Here is a 19,071-nt window from a genome sequence, read left to right on the forward strand (position 1 = left end):
AGCTGACAGACTGACAGACTGACAGGCTGACGGGCGGCGGGCTGACGGGCGGCAGGCGACCAGCCGACAGGCGGCAGGCGGCAGGAACGGTACAGACTGACCGGGCTGGCGGAGCCCCGGCAGGCGGAGGGCTGACAGCGGGCTGACAGACTGACGAACTGACAGACTGACAGACTGACAGGCTGACGACGCGGACGGGCAGGCTGACGGAGCGAGCCAGACGGAGCTGACAGGCGACAGACTGACGGAGCTGACGGCGCCGAACGGGCTGACGGACTGACAGGCTGACAGACTGACGAACCCGACGGAGCTGACGGACTGACAGACCGACAGGCTGACAGGCTGACGAACTGACAGACTGACGGAGCTGACGGGCGGAAGACTGACGAACTGACAGACTGACAGGCGACAGGCGGCCGGGCTGACGGGCGACAGACTGACAGACTGACGGACTGACAGACTGACGGAGCTGACAGACTGATGAGCTGACAGGCGACGAACTGACGAACTGACGAACGACAGACAGCGGAGCGACAGACGAAGCAGACAGCGCGAGCGACGAGCTGACGAACTGACAGGCTGACGGACTGACGGGCTGACGGGCGGCGGGCTGACGGGCTGGCAGACTGACAGACTGACGGGCTGACGGACTGACGGGCTGACAGACTGACGACTGAAGACTGACAGACTGACAGACTGGACTGACAGGCTGACAGACTGACGGGCTGAGCTGAACTGACGGGCTGACGACTGAAGGCTGACAGACTGACGGGCAAACGACAGGCTGACGAGGGAAGACTGACGGAGCTGACGGGCTACGACAGACTGACAGACTGACGGAGCTGACGGCTGACAGACTGACGAACTGAGGCTGACGACTGACAGACTGACGGGCTGACCAGACTGGCGGATGACAGACTGACGGGCGACAGGCGGCTGACCCAGACTGACAGACTGACGGACTGACGACTGACGGGCTGACGGACTGACAGGCGACGGGCCGGCCGACGGGCCGACGGGCTGACAGACTGACGGAGCTGACGGGCTGACGCTGACGGGCGCGGAGCTGACGGACTGACGGGCCGACGGGAGCGGACTGTAGGCTGACGGACTGATACGGGCGCCTGACTGACAGACTGACAGGCTGACAGGCTGACAGACTGACAGACTGACAGACTGACAGACTGACAGACTGACCGACAGACGACAGCTGACAAACTGAGACTGACAGAGCTGACAGACTGACAGAGCGCGACAGACGGGCTGACGGACTGACAGGCTGACGGACTGACAGGCCCGGCAGACTGACAGAGCTGACGGGCTGACGGACTGACGGGCGACAGACTGACGGACTGACGGGCTGACGGGCCCGGCGGGCGACGAACTGACAGACTGACAGACTGACAGACTGACAGATCTGACAGACTGACAGACTGACAGACTGACGGGCGACAGACTGAGCTGACTGACAGACTGACAGACTGACAGACTGACAGAGGGTGACAGACTGACAGACTGACGGACTGAGACTGACAGACTGACAGGAGCTGGCGGGCTGACGGAGCTGACAGACTGACAGACCTGACAGACTGACAGACTGACAGACTGACAGAGCGACCAGACTGACAGACTGACAGACTGACAGACTGACAGACTGACAGACAGGCTGACAGACTGACAGACTGACAGACTGACAGACTGACAGACTGACAGACTGACAGACTGACTGAGTGACAGACTGACAGACGACAGGCGACAGACTGACAGACTGACAGACTGACAGACTGACAGACTGACAGACTGACAGACTGACAGACTGACAGACTGACAGACTGACAGACTGACAGACTGACAGACTGACAGACTGACAGACTGACAGACTGACAGACTGACAGACTGACAGACTGACAGACTGACAGACTGACAGACTGACAGACTGACAGACTGACAGACTGACAGACTGACAGACTGACAGACTGACAGACTGACAGACTGACAGACCTGAGGGCTGACGGGTAACAGGCGACAGACTGACAGACTGACAGACTGACAGACTGACAGACTGACAGACTGACAGACTGACAGACTGACAGACTGACAGACTGACAGACTGACAGACTGACAGACTGACAGACTGACAGACTGACTGGGACAGGACAGACGACAGACTGACAGACTGACAGACTGACAGACTGACAGACTGACAGACTGACAAGACTGACAGACTGACAGACTGACAGACTGACAGACGAGACCGACTGACCGACAGGACTGACAGACTGACAGACTGACAGACTGACAGACTGACAGACTGACAGACTGACAGACTGACAGACTGACAGACTGACAGACTGACAGACTGACAGACTGACAGACTGACAGACTGACAGACTGACAGACTGACAGACTGACAGACTGACAGACTGACAGACTGACAGGCTGACAGACTGACAGACTGACAGACTGACACACTGACAGACTGACAGACTGACAGACTGACAGACTGACAGACTGACAGACTGACAGACTGACAGACTGACAGACTGACAGACTGACAGACTGACAGACTGACAGACTGACAGACTGACAGACTGACAGACTGACAGACGGCTGACTGACAGACTGACAGACTGACAGACGACAGAGACTGACAGACTGACAGACTGACAGACGACAGACGACAGACTGAGGCGGTAGACCTGACCAGACTGACAGACTGACAGACTGACAGACGCGGACTGACAGACTGACAGACGACTGACAGACTGATGAGACTGACAGACTCGGGATGACTGACAGACTTGACAGACTGACAGACTGACAGACTGACAGACTGACAGACTGACAGACTGACAGACTGACAGACTGACAGACTGACAGACTGACAGACTGACAGACTGACAGACTGACAGACTGACAGACAGACTGACAGACTGACAGACTGACAGACTGACAGACTGACAGACTGACAGACGGACAGACGGGACAGAGACTGACAGACTGACAGACTGACAGACTGACAGACTGACAGACTGACAGACTGACAGACTGACAGACTGACAGACTGACAGACTGACAGACTGACAGACTGACAGACTGACAGACTGACAGACTGACTGACAGACTGACAGACTGACAGACTGACAGACTGACAGACTGACAGACTGACAGACTGACAGACTGACAGACTGACAGACTGACAGACTGACAGACTGACAGACTGACAGACTGACAGACTGACAGACCGACAGACTGACAACGGACAGACTGACAGACTGACAGACTGACAGACCGACAGACTGACCGGAACTGACAAGACCGACAGACTGACAGACTGACAGACTGACAGACTGACAGGACTGGACAGACCGACAGACTGACAGACGACGGACTGACAGGCCACGGGACAGACTGACAGACTGACAGACTGACAGACTGACAGACTGACAGACTGACAGACTGACAGACTGACAGACTGACAGACTGACAGACTGACAGACTGACAGACTGACAGACTGACAGACTGACAGACTGGCAGACTGACAGACTGACAGACTGACAGACTGACAGACTGACAGACTGACAGACTGACAGACTGACAGACTGACAGACTGACAGACTGACAGACTGACAGACTGACAGACTGACAGACTGACAGACTGACAGACTGACAGACTGACAGACTGACAGACTGACAGACTGACAGACTGACAGACTGACAGACTGACAGACTGACAGACTGACAGACTGACAGACTGACAGACTGACAGACTGACAGACTGACAGACTGACAGACTGAGCAGACTGACAGACTGACAGACTGACAGACCGACAGACTGACAGACTGACAGACTGACAGACTGACAGACTGACAGACTGACAGACTGACAGACTGACAGACTGACAGACTGACAGACTGACAGACTGACAGACTGACAGACTGACAGACTGACAGACTGACAGACTGACAGACTGACAGACTGACTGACAGACTGACAGACTGACAGACTGACAGACTGACAGACTGACAGACGGACAGACTGACAGACTGACAGACTGACAGACTGACAGACTGACAGACTGACAGACTGACAGACTGACAGACTGACAGACTGACAGACTGACAGACTGACAGACTGACAGACTGACAGACTGACAGACTGACAGACTGACAGACTGACAGACTGACAGACTGACAGACTGACAGACTGACAGACTGACAGACTGACAGACTGACAGACTGACAGACTGACAGACTGACAGACTGACAGACTGACAGACTGACAGACTGACAGACTGACAGACTGACAGACTGACAGGCAGACTGACAGACTGACAGACTGACAGACTGACAGACTGACAGACTGACAGACTGACAGACTGACAGACTGACAGACTGACAGACTGACAGACTGACAGACTGACAGACTGACAGACTGACAGACTGACAGACTGACAGACTGACAGACTGACAGACTGACAGACTGACAGACTGACAGACTGACAGACAGACTGACAGACTGACAGACTGACAGACTGACAGACTGACAGACTGACAGACTGACAGACTGACAGACGGACAGACTGACAGACTGACAGACTGACAGACTGACAGACTGACAGACTGACAGACTGACAGACTGACAGACTGACAGACTGACAGACTGACAGACTGACAGACTGACAGACTGACAGACTGACAGACTGACAGACTGACAGACTGACAGACTGACAGACTGACAGACTGACAGACTGACAGACTGACAGACTGACAGACTGACAGACTGACAGACTGACAGACTGACAGACTGACAGACTGACAGACTGACAGACTGACAGACTGACAGACTGACAGACTGACAGACTGACAGACTGACAGACTGACAGACTGACAGACTGACAGACTGACAGACTGACAGACTGACAGACTGACAGACTGACAGACTGACAGACTGACAGACTGACAGACTGACAGACTGACAGACTGACAGACTGACAGACTGACAGACTGACAGACTGACAGACTGACAGACTGACAGACTGACAGACTGACAGACTGACAGACTGACAGACTGACAGACTGACAGACTGACAGACTGACAGACTGACAGACTGACAGACTGACAGACTGACAGACTGACAGACTGACAGACTGACAGACTGACAGACTGACAGACTGACAGACTGACAGACTGACAGACTGACAGACTGACAGACTGACAGACTGACAGACTGACAGACTGACAGACTGACAGACTGACAGACTGACAGACTGACAGACTGACAGACTGACAGACTGACAGACTGACAGACTGACAGACTGACAGACTGACAGACTGGCAGACTGACAGACTGACAGACTGACAGACTGACAGACTGACAGACTGACAGACTGACAGACTGACAGACTGACAGACTGACAGACTGACAGACTGACAGACTGACAGACTGACAGACTGACAGACTGACACAGACTGACAGACTGACAGACTGACAGACTGACAGACTGACAGACTGACAGACTGACAGACTGACAGACTGACAGACTGACAGACTGACAGACTGACAGACTGACAGACTGACAGACTGACAGACTGACAGACTGACAGACTGACAGACTGACAGACTGACAGACTGACAGACTGACAGACTGACAGACTGACAGACTGACAGACTGACAGACTGACAGACTGACAGACTGACAGACTGACAGACTGAACTAATATGGTTCAGGTTGTCTTTCAATTTCTTCACGTTTTGCCAAAACGTCTTTAATCTTCGTGAGTTTCGCTTGTTTAAATTCAATTTATCTTTTTTGGAATCGTTTAGGTTTTAGAAATTTTGACGTCCCTTAACTTCGAAATTTTATTATGAAGTAGGGAACTAATAGAATCTTTTTGTTCGTCCGGGAAAAAGAGAGGCTCACTTTTACAAGTGTTCTCTATTGTTCTCTCATTGTTGACTGATTTCGACTGGTATATGAAGTCTTCTGTCTGAATTGAGACTTCGATATGCCGGGTTTGCAGTTTTTTGAACATTTGCTACAACTTGGCTTATAAGTGTTAGCAGCACCGCAACGATACTAAAAAACTTCTGACATCTATGTCCTTCGCTTCAGCAGTTCCAGCACACTAATGCAAATGCCTCGATATCTGTCTCGCTTTCAGGTTTTGTTTCTAGTGGATCTTCTATCTCATCTCTAAGCTCCGACACTTCACGCTCATATAACCACTATATCGTTTGACATCGGCGAGAAATTTTCCTCAATTCTGACACAGTATTTATTTCTATGTTCAGTAGTTTGTGTCGAATTTCAGGACAAAGATGAAGTAATCTTAGTACTCGGACTAGTTTACTTGGCGTCCAGGGCTGTTCTAATTTATCGATTAGTCCTGATATGGTGTCACAGTAACTATCGAAGGACTCGTTTGGCTTCTGTTTTGTCATTCTGATCAATTCCTCAATGTCACCATCTCTACTGTTCCTAAACTGGAGACGCAGGACTGTATACAAATCTTTCCAGCGTATTTCGCCGTTCGCTTTATGGTACCGCCAATAAAAGTCGTTGGCTTTACCTTCGAAAGGACACTACGGTTCCTACACAAAACTGGGAAATTTCCGTCTAACATTTGTTTTGTTAGAGCCTCGACTCTATATAAAAAATTGTCGACAGACACACCATCCCCGGAATATTTAACTTTCCAACTATTGCGAATGTGGACAACATTATCCGGTCTGGTTAGCAAATCTGAAGCAACCGTTCTTTGGGAAGCAGGAAAATGTGGAATCTCGACTCTATCGAAACGTCTCGTACCTTGCTCTTGCGACAACGCGTCGCTTCCAGTACTTTGCTGGGTCACTCTTGGGGTGACCGTCACTCGATTCATGTTTTCGAAAATCGCATTCTGGATTAGTTGAGACATCTTTTCTGAAAGAGTGGCTAGACTGACAGACTGACAGACTGACAGACTGACAGACTGACAGACTGACAGACTGACAGACTGACAGACTGACAGACTGACAGACTGACAGACTGACAGACTGACAGACTGACAGACTGACAGACTGACAGACTGACAGACTGACAGACTGACAGACTGACAGACTGACAGACTGACAGACTGACAGACTGACAGACTGACAGACTGACAGACTGACAGACTGACAGACTGACAGACTGACAGACTGACAGACTGACAGACTGACAGACTGACAGACTGACAGACTGACAGACTGACAGACTGGCAGACTGACAGACTGACAGACTGACAGACTGACAGACTGACAGACTGACAGACTGACAGACTGACAGACTGACAGACTGACAGACTGACAGACTGACAGACTGACAGACTGACAGACTGACAGACTGACAGACTGACAGACTGACAGACTGACAGACTGACAGACTGACAGACTGGCAGAAATGCCACTTGTTAATTAGCCCTTAACCAGCTACATCAGATATTCACTGAAAAGTTATGCAGCTGGTCTAGATTTCCGTTCTCGGCCAAGTTAACCTTGTCGGTTTCCGTCGAAGTGGTCTCTTAAGCCATCCAAGTAAGTTATAGAGTTTAAATAACATAACCCATCTACCAAAATTTACTTTTGTTTCAAGGTCTACTCTACGTTGAATTTAACCGAAAGGAGGAATCTTCCCAACTGAGGAGTATTTGACGTCTTGGGGAGCACCCACCTCGAAAACCACCTGCTTCTCCGCAAGAAAACCTTTTGCTCAAGAAAAAAATACAAAAAAAATTGTTTAATGAATATATACTATCTCCTAAAATTATCGGACAAGCCCAAAAAAAAATTGTTTATTCCAGCACTCCTGCGCCGGGAGATCGATCTTTCGCCGAGGAGAGTACCACGTGAGTTTGGTTTTTCTAATATTTTGTAATGTTTACGAGATAAGCATGTACCTATAGTTCTTTTACAACTTAGCCTTACTTTAATTCTTTATTTACATTCTACTTCTTACCATCTGCTTTAAACTCCATATGTTATATTTTACTTTTATACTTTTCATATTATTATTTTTATTTAATTATATTAATATTGTTTACATTTCTGCGCAGAACTGAAAATGTCGAAATTATTTAAGAATTTTTATAATAATGTGTGAAACGAAAAGAAGTATTAAACTGATTGCGGGCTTATGGTATAAAAGGGATCATCAGAGCCATGCTCAAGCGGAGGTGATCAAAGGTAGGGTAGGGCATATCGCGGACACAATGACAGCAGTGTCACGCTTAATTTCTCCCTTTCTATTCTTCTAAACTATCCTTTCTAGAATTTGTCCGTTCTTCCGGTTTATGCATACCAGCTCTTAGGAAATTTCTTCATTTCTTTTTTTTGTCGCAAGTACGCTCAATTCTTGTTCTTACTAATAATAAGGTGTGACCACCCCCAAAGCCGACGAGCCAGAGCCGGATTCTAAAGCGTGCTCAGCAAATACAGATCTCTAGAATTAATTCAAGTTCATTAAGACTCGCGAAAGGATAAATTCTAGGTATATTTCCATTCCTTTTCTACTTAAAATTTCACGTTTCTAAAATTTTCAATTATATTCGAATTCCTGGAATTAAGCTGGATGAATATCAGTATTCGGAGCTAAAAGAGTTAAAGTATGAGTTAGAGTCAGAGTTAAAATGTAACGCGTAAGTTTCCCTTTCTGCGGCAGATGTGAGGAAAACAGATATAGCATCAAAACTAAGGTAGGTGTCTATCCCCAATTGAAATATCAATACAGAAAAAACAGGTACAACTTGAGAGAGGTGCCGTATCCTAACCTCCTAGCTTCTAAATTTTTTTTTATTTTTGCTCTTAGAAGAGATAATAATTTTTGCTGGAATACGAGTGTAAGGGTACACCGGCCAAAAAAGCCTATTAAGAAAGAAAGAAGCATCTTTCAGAAAAGTTGTAAGCCAAAAATAAAGAATTTCTGCCAAAGTCGAAATACTTTCGAAAAATTTTAGAAAACTAAATTAAATTAAATATCCTTGGGACGGAAACATCAAGCTAAGGGTTCAGATTATCAATAATTTATTTGATTTTTATTTTTGCATTTTGTTCCATTATAATTTTATTTAAGAATGATGGGGTTAGATCGATCGCCGAATAGGAGAGTCGAAAGCGCCTCAAACCGTTGTTGTCCGATATGCCAAGTCAACATTAATTCAGCCGACTTATGTACAACAACATGTCAGCATGAGTTTCATAAAAAATGCATTGAAGCTCATATGAAGAACAGCAACAAATGTCCTGTGTGCGATTCGGTATGTAGAGCGGCAGCCTCTAAGCCGTCAAAAGAGTAGTCCGAGAAACTCACAGTAGATCCAAAGCTGCTCATCCGGTTACTAATCCATTAGATGAAGGGCCATCCACTTTAGGACGTAGCTCTAGCAACAATAATACAAATTCAAGTATTATCACGGCAAATGCGGTAACATTATTAGCCATGGAGCGAAGGATGTTAGCCACTCTTTCAGAAAAGATGTCTCAACTAATCCAGAATGCGATTTTCGAAAACATGAATCGAGTGACGGTCACCCCAAGAGTGACCCAGCAAAGTACTGGAAGCGACGCGTTGTCGCAAGAGCAAGGTACGAGACGTTTCGATAGAGTCGAGATTCCACATTTTCCTGCTTCCCAAAGAACGGTTGCTTCAGATTTGCTAACCAGACCGGATAAAGTAGTCCACATTCGCAATAGTTGGAAAGTTAAATATTCCGGGGATGGTGTGTCTGTCGACAATTTTTTATATAGAGTCGAGGCTCTAACAAAACAAACGTTAGACGGAAATTTCCCAGTTTTGTGTAGGAACCGTAGTGTCCTTTCGAAGGTAAAGCCAACGACTTTTATTGGCGGTACCATAAAGCGAACGGCGAAATACGCTGGAAAGATTTGTATACAGTCCTGCGTCTCCAGTTTAGGAACAGTAGAGATGATGGTGACATTGAGGAATTGATCAGAATGACAAAACAGAAGCCAAACGAGTCCTTCGATAGTTACTGTGACACCATATCAGGACTAATCGATAAATTAGAACAGCCCTGGACGCCAAGTAAACTAGTCCGAGTACTAAGATTACTTCATCTTTGTCCTGAAATTCGACACAAACTTCTGAACATAGAAATAAATACTGTGTCAGAATTGAGGGAAATTTTTAGGCGGCGTGAAGCATTTCTCGCCGATGTCAAACGATATAGTGGTTATATGAGAGTCTCTCCTTTTAAGCGTGAAGTGTCGGAGCTTAGAGATGAGATAGAAGACCGACTAGAAACAAAACCTAAAAGCGAGGCAGATATCGAGGCGTTTTCATTAGTGTGCTGGAACTGCTGAAGCGAAGGACATAGATATCAGAAGTGTCTCTCGGAGAGACAAGTTTTTTGTTATCGTTGCGGTGCTGCTAACACTTATAAGCCAAGTTGTAGCAAATGTTCAAAAAACTGCAAACCCGGAATATCGAAGTCTCAATTCAGACAGAAGACTTCATATACCAGTCGAAATCAGTCAACAATGAGAGAACAATAGAGAACACTTGTAAAAGTGAGCCTCTCTTTTTCCCGGACGAACAAAAAGATTCTATTAGTTCCCTACTTCATAATAAAATTTCGAAGTTAAGGGACGTCAAAATTTCTAAAACCTAAACGATTCCAAAAAAGATAAATTGAATTTAAACAAGCGAAACTCACGAAGATTAAAGACGTTTTGGCAAAACGTGAAGAAATTGAAAGACAACCTGAACCATATTAGTTCAATACCAGCAGAACCACGAGATCATCGATCTGCGCAAAACGAAAATGTCGAAAGTATTTAAGGATTTTTATTATAATATGTGAAACGAAAAGAAGTATTAAAATGAATAACTAAAATTTAAATAACTGAATAACCCGGCTGATGTTTCTACGGTCCTATGGTATAAAAGGGATCATCAGAGCCATGCTCAAGCGGAGGTGATCAAAGGTAGGGTAGGGCATATCGCGGACACAGTGACAGCAGAGTCACGTTTAATTTCTCTCTTTCTATTCTTCTAAACTATCCTTTCTAGAATTTGTCCGTTCAGTTCTTCCGGTTTATGCATACCAGCACCTAAGAAATTTCTTCATTTCTTTTTTTTTGTCACAAGCAAGCTCAATTCTTGTGTTTACTGATAATAAGGTGTGACGATATAAGGAACTGTACAAGCAAGACCAGCACCCCCAAAGACGTCGACCCAGAGCCGGATGAAGTGGCGCCCAACGTGTTGGCCTTAGTGAAGTTCAAGTTCATTAAGACTCGCGAAAGGGTAAATTCTAGGAATATTTCCATTCCTTTTCTACTTCAAATACTTTTCTAAATTTTTTTCTAAACTTCTACTTCTAAACTCTTTTTATTTTTGCCCTTGGAAGAAAATAATAATTTTTGCTGGAATACGAGTGTAAGGGTACACCGTTTAAAAATGCCTATTAAGAAAGAAAGAAGTATCTTTCAGAAAAGTTTTAAGCCAAAAATAAAGAATTTCTGCCGAAGTCGAAATACTTAAAAAGAATTTTAGAAAACTAAATTAAATTATATAGCCTTGGGATGAGAACATCAAGCTAAGGGTTCAGATTATCAATAACATTATTTGATTTATGTTTTTGCAATTTGTTCAGTTTATCAATACCTTTATTTGATTTTTATTTTTGCATTTTGTTCCGTTATAATTTGATTTAAGAATGATGGGGTTAGATCGAACGCCGAATAGGAGAGTCGAAAGCGCCTCAAACCGTTGTTGTCCGATATATCAAGTCGACATTAATTCAGCAGACTTATTTACAGCAGATGTCAGCATGAGTTTCATAAAGAATGCATTGAAGCTCATTTGAAGAACAGCGACAAATGTCCTGTGAGCGATTCGGCATGTAGGGCGGCAGCCTATAAGCCCGTCGAAAGAGTAGCCAGAGAAACTCGCAGTAAATCCAAAGTTGCTCATCCGGTTACTGGCAACAATAATACAGATTCAAGCATTATGACGGCAAAATCGGTAACATTATTCGCCATGGAGCGAAGGATGTTAGCCACTCTTTCAGAAAAGATGTCTGAACTAATCCAGAATGCGAAAACATGATTCGAGTGACGGTCATCCCAAGAGCGACCCAGTAAAGTACTGGAAGCGACGCGTTGTCGCAAGAGCAAGGTACGAGAGGTTTCGATATAATCGAGATTCTACATTCTCCTGCTTCCCAAAAGCTGGAAAGATAAGTATTCCGGGGATGGTGTGTCTGTCGACAATTTTTTATATAGAGTCGAAGCACTAACAAAACAAACGTTAGACAGATATGGTAAAGATATGGTGGGTAGGAACGCTAGTGTCCTTTTCGAAGGTAAAGCCAACGACTTTTATTGGCGGTACCATAAAGCGAACGGCTAAATACGCTGGGAAGATTTTTGTACAGCCTTGCGTCTCCAATTTAGGCAGAGTAGAGATGATGGGGACATTGAGGAATTGATCAGAATGACAAAACAGAAGCCAAACGAGTCCTTCGATAGTTACTGTGACACCATATCAGGACTAATCGATCAATTAGAACAGCCCTGGACGCCAAGTAAACTACTCCGAGTACTAAAAAGTAATTTTTGTCCTGAAATTCGACTCGAACTCCTGAACATAGAAATAAATACTGTTTCAGAATTGAGGGAAATTTGTAGGCGATATAGTAGTCTCTCCTTTTAAGCGTGAAGTCTCGGAGCTTAGAGATGAGATAGAAGACCCACTTGAAACAAAACCTGAAGGCGAGGCAGATATCGGGGGATTTTCATTAGTGTGCTGGAACTGCCAAAGCGAAGGACATAGATATCAGGGGTGTCTCTCAGAGAGACGAGTTTTTTGTTATGGTTGCGGTGCTGCTAACACTTATAAGCAACTTGGCATTGTAGCAAATGGTCAAAAAACTGCAAGCCCGGCATATTCAAGTCGCAATTCAGACAGAAAACTTCATTTGCCAGTCGAAATCAGTCAGCAATGAGAGAACAATAGGGAACACTTGTAAAAGTGAGCCTCTCTCTTTCCCGGACAAGCAAAAAGATTCTAATAGTTCCCTACTTCATAATAAAAGTTAAGGGACGTCAATATTTCTAAAAGCATAAACGATTCTAAAAAAGATAAATTGAATTTAAAAAAGCAAAACTCCCGAAGATTAATGACGTTTTGGCAAAACGTGTAGAAATGCAAAGACAGCCTGAACCATATTAGTTCAAATCCAGGAGGACCTCGAGGTCCTCGACCATTTTTACCGGTTAATTTACTTGGCCGTGTTGTATGCGGCTTATTGGATTCGGTAGCTTCAATTAATTGCATAGGAGAAGTCTTAGCCAATGAGGTGATAAAGATTAAAAAATATCGAGCCATAAAGGACAACGCTGCAACTGCTGACGGAAGTGCGCAAAAGATAGTAGGTCTTTTAAACATTGACGTCGAATATGGCAACGTAAAGAAGCCTTTGAAAATATATTTGGTACCATCGCTCAACCAGGATCTATTTCTTGGCATTGACTTTTGGAAGTTGTATGATCTCCTCCCCGCTCATGTGATTGGGATTGTCGTCCAGACAATGTAGATCAACACACACTGCCTGAAGAGAAAGCTAAGCGAGAAAGCTAAATTGACATATACGATAAATTGTTTTCCGTCGTTTAGTCATGAAGTTTTAGGCAGGACAATCCTAATAACTCATTCTATAGATGTAGGCAATGCAAAACCCGTTAAATAGCGTCATTTTCCGGTATCTCCCGCCGTAGAGAAAGCAATGTATGCGGATATCGACAGAATGTTACAACTGGAAGTTATAGAAGAATCGGAAAGTTCGTGGTCCTCCCCAATAGTAATGGTTACAAATCCCGGAAAAGTTAGGATATGTTTAGATTGTCGGAAAGTCAGCAGTTTTACAGAAAAGGATGCCTATCCTCTTCCTCAAATCAATGGTATACTAAGCCGATTACCAAAGGCTGAGTACATAACTAGCTTAAACCTTAAGGACGCCTATTGGCAAGTTTCTTTAGATATTCAGTCACGTGATAAGACAACGTTTATGGTATGCAACGCTACGAGCACCATGTCTTGTTTATATATTTGGATGATCTGCTAATAGTTTCAGATAGTTTTGAAGGTCATCTCGAAGTGCTCAGAGAACTAGCTCTTCACATAAAGCGTGCAGGTTTGACGATCAATATTGGCAAAAGTCATTTCTGTATGCGGCGCATTCGCTATTTGGGTCACATAATGCCGAGAAACTTAAAGAATTTAAGAAGTTTTATGGGATTCCGTGAATGGTATCGGAAATTCGTACCGAATTTTGCCTCACTGTCCGCTCCTTTGACGGATTTAATGAGTACGAAAAGGAAGTTTAGCTTGACCGAAGAAGCAATAAAAGCGTTTGAAAAGCGAAAGCAGTGTCTTAGTGAAACTTCTGTTCTCTGTAGTCCGGACTTTACGTAGCCATTTGCTATACATTGCGATGCTAGCAAAACAGAAGGAGACGAACGACCGATCGCTTTTGTTTCAAAGAAGCTAAACAAGGCTCAGCGAAATTACACTGTCACTGAACAAGAGTGTTTAGAGATAGAGATAGAGCATCGCAAGGGTTCGCTTAATGAAGTTCCTGGCGTGTTGTCTCGAGTGAAAGAAGAGACAGTTGCCGCCATGGATTCGGCGGAAGGCCTTATCATCGACCTGAACTCAGAAGCATTCAAATCTCCTGAGTACATTGAATTGATCAAGGGTGTAGAGGAAAACGAACGTAATTTTCCAGATCTCAAAGTGGAAGGTGGTTACCTGTATCGAAAAGCAGACCACCTAATCGGAGAGCAAATGCTCGACGAGTATGCATGGAAACTCTGGATACCCAGAGAGTTAGTGTCTCGAGTCCTTTCTTTTGCTCATGACAATCCCTTGGCCTCTGATGAAGGCGTACACAAAACCATTGAACGAATTCTGTAAAAAAGCTAGCTTCTAGAGTTGTTGTAAAGTTTCTGGATAACCAGTTGTTTATGACTTTTGGAGTCCCAGAAACCGTAGTGTCGGACAACGGATCTCAATTTCGATGCAAAGGTTTTCATGGATTAATGCAAGGATATAGCATTATTCATATTCTTACCGCTGTGCATTCGCCGCAGGCTAATGCCTCAGAGCGCGTAAATCTCTCAGTCATATCATCCATTAGAGCATATCTACGACCTGACCATATAGATTGGGACGAAGCTTTGAACAGGATATGATGTGTACTGAGATCTTCAGTACACTCAGCACATGGTGACCTTAGGATCGACATATTACCTACTGCGTCGCTTAAATCTGTTAGATGATCGCTCAATAAAATTCAACAGGCAGGATTGCTTCGAGATATCGCGCAAGCAAGCATGCGAACACATGTTAAAGAAGTACGAAGAAAACAAGAAACGTTATGATCTTCGTTCCCGTAACGTCGCTTATGCTGAAAGTCAAGAGGTTTATCGACGTAACTTTAAACAGAGTAGCTTCCAACATGATTATAACGCCAAATTCGGTCCGGTCTTCGAGAAATCCCGAATTCGTAGAAAATCGGTAATTCTTACTATGAACTGGAAGATCTTCAAGGGAAAGTTGTCGGTACTTACCATGAAGGGAAAATTTTTTTTGGTGTTATTTTGGCTCGCGGTATTAAAGTCAGATAAACATGCGTAAAGTTTTAAAAGTAACTTAAACCAACAAAAAGAATGCATCAAAGAAACGAAAAAATATAACAGTGATTTAGTCCCGCACGGAGTGTAAAAGAAAAATACAAAAATAAATTTTTAATGAATAAATACTATCTCCTAAAATTATGGGACAAGCCCAAAAAAAAAATTTGTATTCCAGCATGCCTGCTCCGGGAGATCGATTTTTCGCCGAGGAGAGTACCACGTGAGTTTGGTTTTTCTAATATTTTGTAATGTTTGCGAGATAAGCATGTACCTATAGTTCTTTTACAACAATAATTATTAAAACAATTAAGCTTTTATAATTTAAATTAAAGTGTCGCCAAAAGAAAACAAAACAAAAGATAAATAACCAAAGAATGAAAGAATGAAATAAACCTTAGCCGTGCTTAAAGCTAATACAATGAAAACAATGGGAAAAGTGAAAACAAACCAATATATATAAATTTTTTTTTTTTATATTACTTATTACTTTTTTTTTACTTATAAAATTAACTAAATCGTTTAAAATATATGCACTAAAATTTAGTTATTTCAAAAATTGCCGACCTGAAATTTTCAGGCTCTACGCAGTTTGAGCAATAAGAAGAAGTATATGTCGACTTTCTTAGCAGCCACAAAAATAATGTTGAAAACATAGATGAAATAACTTACCCTTGGTATTTAATAATTATCTTAACTAGAATTAGCAATACGCCTTACTTTAATTCTTTATTTACATTCTACTTCTTACCATCTGCTTTAAACTCCATATGTTATATTTTACTTTTATACTGTTCATATTATTATTTTTATTTAATTTTATTAATATTGATTACATTTCTGCGCAGAACGAAAATGTCGAAATTATTTAAGAATTTTTATTATAATGTGTGACAGACTGACAGACTGACAGACTGACAGACTGACAGACTGACAGACTGACAGACTGACAGACTGACAGACTGACAGACTGACAGACTGACAGACTGACAGACTGACAGACTGACAGACTGACAGACTGACAGACTGACAGACTAACAGACTAACAGACTGACAGACTGACAGACTGACAGACTGACAGACTGACAGACTGACAGACTGACAGACTGACAGACTGACAGACTGACAGACTGACTGACAGACTGACAGACTGACAGACTGACAGACTGACAGACTGACAGACTGACAGACTGACAGACTGACAGACTGACAGACTGACAGACTGACAGACTGACAGACTGACAGACTGACAGACTGACAGACTGACAGACTGACAGACTGACAGACTGACAGACTGACAGACTGACAGACTGACAGACTGACAGACTGACAGACTGACAGACTGACAGACTGACAGACTGACAGACTGACAGACTGACAGACTGACAGACTGACAGACTGACAGACTGACAGACTGACAGACTGACAGACTGACAGACTGACAGACTGACAGACTGACAGACTGACAGACTGACAGACTGACAGACTGACAGACTGACAGACTGACAGACTGACAGACTGACAGACTGACAGACTGACAGACTGACAGACTGACAGACTGACAGACTGACAGACTGACAGACTGACAGACTGACAGACTGACAGACTGACAGACTGACAGACTGACAGACTGACAGACTGACAGACTGACAGACTGACAGACTGACAGACTGACAGACTGACAGACTGACAGACTGACAGACTGACAGACTGACAGACTGACAGACTGACAGACTGACAGACTGACAGACTGACAGACTGACAGACTGACAGACTGACAGACTGACAGACTGACAGACTGACAGACTGACAGACTGACAGACTGACAGACTGACAGACTGACAGACTGACAGACTGACAGACTGACAGACTGACAGACTGACAGAATGACAGACTGACAGAATGACAGACTGACAGACTGACAGACTGACAGACTGACAGAATGACAGACTGACAGACTGACAGACTGACAGACTGACAGACTGACAGACTGACAGACTGACAGACTGACAGACTGACAGACTGACAGACTGACAGACTGACAGACTGACAGACTGACAGACTGACAGACTGACAGACTGACAGACTGACAGACTGACAGACTGACAGACTGACAGACTGACAGACTGACAGACTGACAGACTGACAGACTGACAGACTGACAGACTGACAGACTGACAGACTGACAGACTGACAGACTGACAGACTGACAGACTGACAGACTGACAGACTGACAGACTGACAGACTGACAGACTGACAGACTGACAGACTGACAGACTGACAGACTGACAGACTGACAGACTGACAGACTGACAGACTGACAGACTGACAGACTGACAGACTGACAGACTGACAGACTGACAGACTGACAGACTGACAGACTGACAGACTGACAGACTGACAGACTGACAGACTGACAGACTGACAGACTGACAGACTGACAGACTGACAGACTGACAGACTGACAGACTGACAGACTGACAGACTGACAGACTGACAGACTGACAGACTGACAGACTGACAGACTGACAGACTGACAGACTGACAGACTGACACACTGACAGACTGACAGACTGACAGACTGGCAGAAATGCCACTTGTTAATTAGCCCTTAACCAGCTACATCAGATATGCACTGAAAAGTTATGCAGCTGGTCTAGATTTCCGTTCTCGGCCAAGTTAACCTTGTCGGTTTCCGTCGAAGTGGTCTCTTAAGCCATCCAAGTAAGTTATAGAGTTTAAATAACATAACCCATCTACAAAAATTTACTTTTGTTTCAAGGTCTACTCTACGTTGAATTTAACCGAAAGGAGGAATCTTCCCAACTGAGGAGTATTTGACGTCTTGGGGAGCACCCACCTCGAAAACCACCTGCTTCTCCGCAAGAAAACCTTTTGCTCAAGAAAAAAATACAAAAAAAATTGTTTAATGAATATATACTATCTCCTAAAATTATCGGACAAGCCCAAAAAAAATTGTTTATTCCAGCACGCCTGCGCCGGGAGATCGATCTTTCGCCGAGGAGAGTACCACGTGAGTTTGGTTTTTCTAATATTTTGTAATGTTTACGAGATAAGCATGTACCTATAGTTCTTTTACAACTTAGCCTTACTTTAATTCTTTATTTACATTCTACTTCTTACCATCTGCTTTAAACTCCACATGTTATATTTTACTTTTATACTGTTCATATTATTATTTTTATTTAATTATATTAATATTGTTTACATTTCTGCGCAGAACGAAAATGTCGAAATTATTTAAGAATTTTTTTTATAATGTGTGAAACGAAAAGAAGTATTAAACTGATTGCGGGCTTATGGTATAAAAGGGATCATCAGAGCCATGCTCAAGCGGAGGCAATCAAAAGTAGGGTAAGGCATATCGC

This window comes from Drosophila eugracilis, unplaced genomic scaffold (assembly GCF_018153835.1).
Source record: "Drosophila eugracilis isolate 14026-0451.02 unplaced genomic scaffold, ASM1815383v1 contig_526, whole genome shotgun sequence".
Classification (NCBI taxonomy): Eukaryota; Metazoa; Arthropoda; class Insecta; order Diptera; family Drosophilidae; genus Drosophila; species Drosophila eugracilis.